This window comes from Camellia sinensis, chromosome 2 (assembly GCF_055761805.1).
Source record: "Camellia sinensis isolate YWXY chromosome 2, ASM5576180v1, whole genome shotgun sequence".
In the NCBI taxonomy this organism is placed as follows: domain Eukaryota; kingdom Viridiplantae; phylum Streptophyta; class Magnoliopsida; order Ericales; family Theaceae; genus Camellia; species Camellia sinensis.
Window position 1 is genome coordinate 47,548,271 of NC_138962.1, and position 10,905 is coordinate 47,559,175.

Below are 10,905 nucleotides of genomic sequence, written 5' to 3' on the forward strand. Positions count from 1 at the left end.
ATTAATAAAAGGAGTTATTCATTATGAAATTAAAAACCTTAAAGGGCGGGATGTAATTTTTAGAATCACAGGGGACAATTTATATTTCAAACAAACCTCAAGGGTTGTGTTTTTAATTTATCTTAAAATTATTAGTGAAAAATATATTTTCGTCACAAATAATTTAAAATATTTTAAAAAAATTAATTTTAAATATTTTGAAACTATTTAATGAGAAATATATTTTCGTTGTCAATAAATTTAATATTTTAAAATTTTTGGTGAAAAAATTAATTTTGGAGCAAAACTTAAAGATATTGACGGAATGAAAAAAAGAACCCACTAAATTATCCCCCTTTTTTTGTTTTTGGGTGCTTCTGTTTCCTTTCATTTCTCTCTTGTAAAACATTGACTTCACCCCCCCCTCCTTCAGCTTGTTCTCCTCCTTCAGTGCCGTCATTGACATCACCCATTCTCCTCCTTCAGTGCCGCCACCGACATCACCGCGTTCTCCTCTGAGCAATCGTCAGCGCCGCCAGCGTCGCTTATTCGATTATTTATCTATTTTTTCTCTTTTCAGGTATGAGTCCTCTCTTTCACACTCAATTTCTCTGTTTTTCTGTCTTTGCTTTCCCTAATTGGCCGATATTTAATTACCTCCTCCATAGATGCCAGCATCTGAATTCAATACTGCAAGTGCAACTGCGATTTGCAATCTTGAATCTGGAATGGGTTGGGTGTGGAAGAATGACGAAGCCGAGGAGGATAATTCAAACCCTAGATCTGACGATCGATGCTCCACCACAAAGATCGTCAAATGGCACTGCACAATCGAAGAAGTCGAGCCTGGCAAATTCATCAGAAAGTGTGAGAAAACCGAGCAGATTCTCAGTGACTGTGTTAGAAGGTATCTATCTCTTTCTGGAAACCCAATTTTTGTTTTTACAACTGTTTGATTGCTGAGGAAGTATGAGAAAATGATTGCAAGACTTTTGAATTTTGATGCTAGGGATTTCGTTAATTTCCAATTCAAGTATGCAGAAATCTTTCATTCAATCTCGAATGTTATGGAAAAAAAAGGTGTTTCTCCACCTAATTTGCCTTTGTTTAGTTTTGTAGCTACATGTGTTATATACACACACTTATAATAGAAAAACCAAATAAATGGAACCGTGTAAGAAATAAATGTGAATTTGTGTGTTGAGAGTATATATTGGAAGCATTTGTGATTTGCTTTCAAAATATTCTATGGACAAGGAAACTATAGATGCTTAAAGTGGCTCGATATTTGCATAAAGAAAATGTTGTTAGATTAAAGTTATTTGTGATTTACTTTCAAAATATTCTATCTAGGTTTTGGAAACCATATTAAATGATGATATCCGGTCTTGCCAACAATCTTTACAATATCAGCAAACTAGTAAAAATACAAACAAATTTAGGACAAAATTGGTTAAGATAATTGGTTTTTGTGAAATGAAGCATTTTATAGACTTAAACAAGCTTAGGAACAGATAAGATTCTCTCAGTGAATTGATTAGAATTTTTTGTGCGAAAAAATACATTAAGCCCCTCACCACACCACCTGACAAAATTGACTAGGAATCGCCTCTGGGATTTGTTGATGTCACCATCGGCTAAGCCTTTGCAAAGGAGTTTCCAAAGCTATTATATGTATGCATTGCATCTGAGCTTGTGGATTCAACAAGATTAGATGTTTCTTTGTTTGTTTACTGTGATTATTTAGATCTATAATTGTTGAGAAAATTGTAGGATTATAAATTTAGCTAATAAATTAACTTTTTAACTAACTCTTAAAAAAAACTCTTATATTTCAAATAACTGCTGAGAAATCAAAATATAAATAAATGAGCAATTACAAAGTGATGAGGAAACAATGTGGAAATGTGCTGTATAGTCATGTGCATAACACCCAAAAAAAAAATTAAAAAAAAAATGTACTGATAAAATTTTAAAAAGACAAGCCACCACAATTCGCCTTTTTCAACCATTTTGAATGAGAGATATCATGAAGACTAGTAACTCCTCTTAATAATAAATAAATAAATAAATAATAAACTAATCTTTTAGTTATTTTACAATAAAGTTAACAACAGTTTTCTCCTGTGGTGGTTGCAATAGTAACCATTTGAACACTGATGGTTTTGACCTTGCAAAAATCTTTCTAGTTGTTAGTTTTTTTATTTGTTTATTTATTTGTCAAGGATGATTTATACAGCTCTTTCTCTAAAAAACAAATGATATTACATATTTATATGTTGTAATTTGCAAAAAGCTAGTTAAGAGAGTTCAGTTAATCAATCTAGATTCATTCAATTAATTGCCAAATTCTGATGATACAATATTCCTATCAAAAATAAAACAAAATCTTCAACCTTTTAATGATTTGTAGTCAAATTAATAGAGATATAACAGAAAACTGCCACATTTGGATTCTTTTCTGATTCACTTAGCTTTTGAAAGTAGTTAAGGAAAATTTCGCCATAGTGTGGGTAATGAAAAAAAATAGACTACAACTTTCCCCCCTTTTTATTTTTGTGTTTATGAGTTTTTCTCTTATCTTTGTCTCTCTCCCTCTCAAAACAAAACATGAGTTAGCCCTTTGTCCTCCTCCTTCAGCGTGTTCTTCTCCAGCACCGCTGCCAACGTCGTCTGTTCTTCTCCTTCAGTGGCGCCACTGACGTCATATCTCCGAGCCCGTCCGCCCGTCTTCTTTAGTGTCGTGTGTTCTCTTCCATCAGCGCCTCTTATTATTCGATTTCTCTGTTTTGTATATTCAGGTATGGGTCCTCTCTCTCTCCCTCTCTCTCTCTCTCTCTCACTCAATTTCTCTACTTTTCTATCTCTGTTTTCCTTAATTTTCAGAATTAATGTTTTCCCTAATTTTCGAAACTAATGAGACACGCAATGTCCCATATGTGATTTGTTGGGACTGTATTTTGCATTTAAAGGTTGTGATTTCTTTGGATTGAATGGTGGAGACATGGTTCATTTGATTGTTAATGTTTATCCGTGGTAGGCATGTAGATAATTACTTATTTGCTTGGTTGTTTTCACAACATTGATTAACTTCCGCTGCCTTCACAGTTTTCCCTTATTGAACAGGTTTCTGAATAACAGATTGATGAAATAATGACTCGAGGAAGGGGGGGTTAACCCTCAAGGAAGGTAACTAATTATCTGTGGTAGATAGAAGGGAAAAAAAGGATTGTCAATAGATTTCTAGCAAAGGTTTATTAGCTGACGCGGCTTGATTATGCTACTCCAACTCCATAAATTTGTTATCTATTTAATTATGTTTACTAATATCAAGTAATTCTGCAATCTGTTTTGTTTCCCTATTTTTTCCATCCTGAGAAATTTCCTTGTTATGTTGGAAAATTTTGATTGGTTTCAGAAAATCACTGATATTGTTATGTAATACTATCGTTGAAATACAATATGTAGTACGCTGATATATTAGTGTGATGAAAAATTGCTTCCATCACTCACTCCCTAATAGGCTCTTTGCCCTACGCTTTTGGGGGGCGAGGGGCAGAGAGCTAATGGGGAGTTCTCGTATTGTTTGGAGTATTACAGCAATGTTACAGCCACGAAAGTAGGTAACTATCATGTATGTTGTGAACTTAGATATAAGTTTTGGGCACACGATTTGTCTACTTGTTAAATTTGCCTTTCCTCATCCTTAAATTTTAGAAGTTGTGATTGTAGTTGAGCTATCAATGCATTTAATTTTTCTTTGAACACCTATGCGCTATGTTACATATTTCCTCTTAGGAGAGTGAGTATGGAAGAGGCAGTTTGTTCCCCATTTGGCATTTTCTTGATTTGTATAAACCTCCGATGCCAGTCTATATTAGTACTGAAGGTTTTCTCCTACTCTTATGCTGGGAACCAATATCCTTTTCCGTTCATGCATTTACTATCTGATGGATGGATGTTTACTTTGTTGTCATCAGGATGCTGCAGACTGATAAAGAATCTCTGCCTGATGATGAGTCATATGACTTGGTCATTGGCATGCTGTTATTGACAGACCAGATTGATGCTACCCTAAAATATATAGATTTGACTTTAAAATCTAGGTATATCCTATCAGTGAACGTGTTTACCGAATGTGTGCGAAATTGTGTTAACAAGGGGAGGTTGGATACATTGGTGTCAATTATTGAGAGGTGCAAGGTATATACATCTTCTTTTAGTTAATTGTTAAATTTTCTATCATAGTTGGTGCATTTTCTAAATATGTGACATTCTGGGGCATTATCAGAAAATGGATCAGAACAAAGCCCTCTGTCCACCCAGGAACCTGTGCAACTATATTGCAGATGTTGCAATGGAAGAGGATAGTAGCGAGTTAGCTTATTATGCCCTGGAATTCATGGCCAAATCGATTGCATGAGGTGAGAATGCAAAGCTACCGGTTCTGCTCTCTGTAGATGAAGGACTAGTTGTGTCTGCAGTAGGAACTACTAGCAGGACGAACAATGCTAAACTCCTTGATGGATCATGGGTAATCCTTAAGCGTGCGTTGCGCCAAAAGAAGGTTCCAAACCCAGAATCTTACCTTGCTATGATATATGCCCATGCTTCCTTGGGGAATCTACAGAAGGCCTTTAGTACTCTGCATGAGTTTGAGACTACTTACAGAAATTCTACTAAGGAAGCTGAAGAGGATCTACTCTCTCCATTTACCTCTTTGTGTCCACTGGTTATGGCATGCTCCAAGGATGGCTTTGTGACTTTAGATTCAGTACGTCTTTTATTCCTCACACACCATATAACTTTAGTGTATACTGGCTCATCTTTTGACTTTCTATATTGTTGCAATGTCCTGTTTTGTTGAGTCAGCATTTCTCGTATTACCTCTTGAATTTGTTTCAAAGTGATGGTAAAAGTAAATTGATTGGTGTTCATTTTATTTGTTCTTTTGTTGTTCATTTGATTAGTCTAAAGAGATTTTGAAATACACAAAGCCTCTCTCTTCCCTTTCCTGCTTCTTTTTATTTTTCTTTTGCATGTGGAAAACAAGAATCAAACAATATTTACTAGTTTTGTGAAGAATGGATACCACACATGTTGATAAGAAATAGTTGAAAAATTGCCTACCGTATACATGAGCGCTGGTATGTATATATCATATATCATTTTAATTTTAATTTCTTTTCTTTTCTTTTTGTGTGCGCACATTTTGTATTGTGTTATTCACAAGATGAGATGACTGGTTCAGACCTTGGGAATGATAGTGTTTCTGTTGTTTTCTTATGGTGTTGCTTGGTTATGCAACTTTACTATTATTTTAATTTTTTTTAGCTTGTCATTGATTTGTTCTGTTGAAATGTGACTCAAGTCTACTATCAATTGGGGAATTTGAGCCAAGCTTATCCTCCTTACAAATCTGTTGCTGCACTAAATTGTATAATTTTAGGTTGTGCAAATACATGGAATGTTGATCGGCCTACCAGACTTTTGAAGCAATTGATGGCGCATTTGGGTTGATCCCCAACATCCATTCATACAATGCTCTGAAGTGTGCGTTTGTAAAGCTCAACATGGTGGACACCTATTCCCCCCTGCCCACACACATGCACACACGCACTCACACAACAAACAATGGAAGAAAACCTCCTTCCAAACATGCCTTATAAACTAGGTGTTTGATATGATGACCTTTTTTAGCACTAGTGATGGTCTTTTTTCTGTGGCAGACATCTGAAGCTTCAAGTGTGTTTGACCACTTAATAAGTAAGGGCGTGAAACCAAACTCGACGACATACTCTCTGTTTGTTAACACTCATCTCATTAAGCGAGACCAAAAAGCAGCTCTCTCTGTTATCAATGAGACGGTAACTGTGTTCTTCCCGTGTTTTTAGAGAGCTGGCTTTAGTTTCTACATAGTCAACTGGTTCATGCAACCAAACTAATATATTGTATGACAACCTCATGGGCAGGTAAATTCAGGATTTGAACCATCAAGGGAAATGCTAAAAAAGGTCAGAAGGTGATGTATACGAGAGATGGACTACAAGAGTGATGACCAGGTCGAGTCCCTGGCTAGAAAGTACAAAATCCAAATGGGTATGGAGAATTGCCGCGACTTGCTGTTTAATCTCCAGTACAGCACTGCTTACGCATGATAGGTAACTTCTGATACACAAAAGGAAATACATGCGTCATTTAAAATGGTTTCAAATTCAAGCTTTATTTTGGTCTGTTTGGAAACCATAGCGAAGGAATTTTATTATCAACCATCATTTACTTTCATTTACGCTCCATTTGTTTAGCTTGATTTTGGTGTCTGTCTGGAAACATAGCAAAGGAATTTGATTATCAATCATCATTTAATTACATTTACACCCCAAGAACATGGGAGGAATAAAAAAGAAAAGATTAGTCTCTTTAATAACTGATTTGGGGATTGGAACTACTACTGTACTTCTGTTAGATTAAGCAGCAAACAGGAGCATAACACACTGATGTGGGAGCTTTAATATGTATTCTTTATATCATTGATTAAAATAATTGACAGTATGAGTACATACATGCTCATCTACCCCTCCAGAAATTGGACTTGATTTGTGAAATAAAAAATGACTTCCATTTTTTTTTTTTTTATACGAAGACTCATTTTATGCAATTCTTGCCTCTTTGGTACTGCATACTTGCGATAATACAATGCCCAATTTTTCTTACCCCTTTCGTCATGGCTTACCATTATCATGAATAACCCACATTGACTTGATTTATCTTGTTTACCCTTACTCACACACCCCACCCATAATCTACTTCCATGTTTACCCTCACTCACTCACACACCCCACCCACCCACGATATTTCATCTCCCCCTCCATTCTTTGTTTAAACCGGTGAAGGAATACACTTTCTTTTCTCATCAGCTCCTAAATCTCTGTCATGTACATCTGAACCATCATTTTTTGCCAATCCCATGACACCACGAATAGATGAAAATTCGTCATTGGAATTTCTAATTTGTAGCAGTCTACCTACAGTCATAAGAAACGGATCGCGTAAAACACTGAGACTATTAATATGATATTCGCCTGGAAAAGGCTAGATTCCAGGTTTTTCTTCATATTTAGGACCAATTTTTGTTTTGTACTCCAATCTTGACTTTCCCCCAATAGTCAAATAATCATTAGCAGCTTCAACTTTTCCGTGCTCAGGATTCTTCACTCCTCCAAAGTTAACTGCCCCATCCTGATAAAGGTCGGGCACTAGTATCACCCTCACTTTTCACCACAGGAGTCTCAATATTCAAAACATCATAATCTCCAGATGACTGATTAGAATCGTCAAACCTCCCATGTGATAGACCCAGGAAGTAAGAACGTGTCGCTGATGCACTGCGCTCAATAATTCTTCTTTTCGCTGCGACACCAATGACAGATCTATCTCGCCCATTAGCTTTCCTATTGAATTTATATCTTATAGGCCCTGGTATAAATCTAGACCAAAATTTATCCGCCGAACCAGGAATTTTTACACCAAATGCTTTCTCTAAATCTGCATGCTTCAAATCATACTCAATACCTGTATCCATGCAGTGATCATCTCGCCAGTGCAGTCGCTCAACCATAGAGAAGAATGATTCAGAGCTTGCTAATCCTGATGGACGACTAGCATGGTCCTTCGGCACATCAATCTCAAATGTATGAGATCCTTTCTCAGAAAGAATGTAACCCATGTCTGCAGCTTCCTTAGCTGCGTCATCTCTCTCTTTATCAAACTGAGCAGCTGCTTCCTCTCTAGCAATCCTCCTAATTTTCGTACGATGATCAATTCCTTCTTCACTTGACAAGTGCCTCTGTAGACTACCGTCAGTAGAAGGTATTCCTAACCAGGTATAATTCTTCTTTTGCACAACCAACAAAACTTGGATTAGACAAAACTGCATCAATCACAATCTTCTCTCTCCTCGGACTTGCAAATGGAAGAACTTGTAGTTTTATAGTAGGGACCTCACAGTAAGAGAACTCTTCATTATGAGGCCCAATTGAACAAGACTCCAAGGTAATGCTCAAAGGTGAAATTCGCCGAACCTTACCAAAATCAAGCTCGCGCTGAATATACTCGCCCAAAACCAAACAAACAGAAGGTAAAAGCTTCGCTTCAACAAAAGTCTTAGCTCTTGCCTTCCCATACCAAACCAATAAGCACACCCAAGATATCACGGCAAAAAAAATAGAGTACCTGATTAAAAGTAACCCTTCTTCCCACAACAGAACCAAAGACCTAACCAGAGCTTTGTCCGCAGAAAAAGGGCTTTGTTACATGTTTCACAATCAACCCGCCTCTCAACCCTAGGTTCTTCCATTGCAGCTCCACATTTCTTCGACAAAAATGAGAAAACCTAATCCCCTGAAAAACCCAATGATTTTGCTTCGCACATTTACACTTGTTGAAAGCCCTTTTGGGTAGTTTTACTTTGTCTAGATTTTCAGAATATTAACCAGTGCCAAAAGAATCAACACCTACACAATAATCAAAATGAAACATCTCCAATTACCAATTATTTCAAAAAATAAAAATAAAAAATCAAACCCAACTACCAGATATTAGACATAACACTCTGTTTGAATGGGATGGTTTGGTCAGAAATCATGAGAAATTGTGAGGACCCAAAAAAAAAAAAAAACTCTCTTATTTTGGTTATTTCATTTCTCACCAAAAGTAATTGCCCCCCAAAATTCAAACAGAAAAAATGTCACCCATAACCCTTTCCCACTTTCCCACATGTTTTGCTTGCTTACCCATCCAAACATATAGTGAAAAACACAATCACTTGCAATCATTTCTTTTCTTTTTATCACCCACAATCCAAACAGATTACGAGTTGTTTCCCCTACTCAAAATGGAAATTCACACACATTTTTTTTGGACTTGACAGAACATTAAAGAATAAAGTTTACCTACCAAAAACTGTGAAATCAACATACAGATATGAAACCCATATGAAAGTAAAGATTTTGCACTCATTTTTATAATAGAAATAGAAATACATACATATGCAATATGCATAGATAGATACAATGACGTTTAAAGTAGAAAACCAGAGTCTTAACAACATTTCTCGAGTACCTGTAAGGATAGGATTCAACATAAATCTCGATTTTAACAATTCTCTGAGATTGCTTCTATGAAGTTGCATCTGTCCTTTGATTTCCCTCGCTTCCTGAATCTAGAGAGAGAGAGAGAGAGAGAGGTCTTGACTTGCTTGTTGATGAGTATTATATTCATTATTGTCCTTTATGCTAATTATATAAATGATGTGTATCATAACTTGTCTTTATAGTCATTTTACCTAAGGTTAAAATTGTAGTAGAAAATAAACTAATTAATGATTTGTCTTGAGAGGAAAAGTGGTGTGTAAATAGAGCCTCCCTTCTTGTGTTGAATTCCACTTATCAAATTTACCTCATTGAAGAAGTCATTGGCCCATTGTCATGAATCAAATGTACCTCAATGTTACTTTATATTTTGGAGCCATTATATATATTCTGCCATTAGTGATAGTGATATATGGTATTCTTGCAATTTTTTGGCATCGTATGTTATCCGTGTTGTTTTATCATCAAAGATCACCTTAACTCTTTAAAATTTTGAATTGTTATATGCATTTCTACTAAATTGGTTTATAAAATAAAATTATTTATATATTAGTTTAGATGTAATTGATTATATATTAATGTTTTCCTTATTTATTTTCTTTGCAGATTGGTTTTTGATGACATTTGGAAGCATACTCGTAAATGAAGATCAACTGTTGAATTTTTTTTTCTTAAACTGATACTTAGTTCTAGTTGCAAATCAAGATCGAGTGTTATTTTTATTTTTGGACTCAAGTTAGTTCATTTTGGAATTTGCTATGATGGTTTTTGTTTATTATACTTAATGGATTATTAAATTCATTTGTTTGATGGATATATTTTCATTTATAATATAAATTGTTTAGTGAATTTTTTTGTGGAATGGTGTATAATAGGTAGTGGATTTATTAATACATTGAAAAGACTATTGAGATATGAGCAGGGATATTTGTGAAATAATAATTTAAATTGGAATATAAAATATGGAACAAGTTTAGTGACGAATTTTTTTTGTCATTTGTACTTGTTATTATGACAAAGTGATTATTTGTCGCTAATAAATATTTTTTGTGACAAAATTTATTATAGCTTATATATGAAATATTTGGTTTATTTTGTTGTTTGGTGACTAAAAATTTCGTCACGTATATATATATATTTGTGACGAAATATATTTTATCACCCATGAATGACTTTTGGAGACAAAAAATTTCGTCACCTTTACATCTTACTGTGACGAAATTATTTCCTCATCAATGATCAACATGTGTGACAAATTTATTCGTCAACTAAAGTTATAAATATGGTACTGAATAACTGTTTAGTGACGAAAATGAGAATTTTTAGCGACAAAATGTTGTTTTATTGGTGACAAAAAATTTCGTCACTGAAGTAATCTCATTGGTGACGAAATTATTTTTCGTCACGGTGGTTTTTAGTGACAAACATTCAATGACGAAACCGGTGACGAAAATATTTCCTCACAAATATCTATAGTGACGAAATTAGCTCTTTGGAGACAAAAAAATTTCGTCATTGAAGGCCCAACTTGTTGTAGTGTTGCATGGATTGCAATTTGATTTTTCCGCTGGCTTTTGAAGATGGGCCAATTAGATACTGCATTATTGGATGCCTCCAATCTTGTTCTTGTAAGTTATTATGATTGACCTCTAAAACCATATTCCTTCTATTCAAAGGTGGCATTACATTTGATATGTTGTTTGGCTTATGTTCCTTTGAATGTTATCCCTTCTCTTGAAATTTGAAATTTTTTTAGCCACATCATTAGCTTTATTAT

The 10,905-nt window shown here is 34.9% G+C and overlaps 1 pseudogene across 1 annotated transcript; it reads left to right on the forward strand.

Annotated features, from left to right (window-relative positions):
* Positions 1 to 3,765: 3,765 nt before the first annotated feature.
* On the forward strand, positions 3,766 to 4,966 carry LOC114269683 (pentatricopeptide repeat-containing protein At1g26460, mitochondrial-like; annotated as a pseudogene). The gene is made up of 2 exons (XR_014360298.1): positions 3,766 to 4,182; positions 4,271 to 4,966. The product of XR_014360298.1 is annotated as a pentatricopeptide repeat-containing protein At1g26460, mitochondrial-like (transcript).
* Positions 4,967 to 10,905: the final 5,939 nt, after the last annotated feature.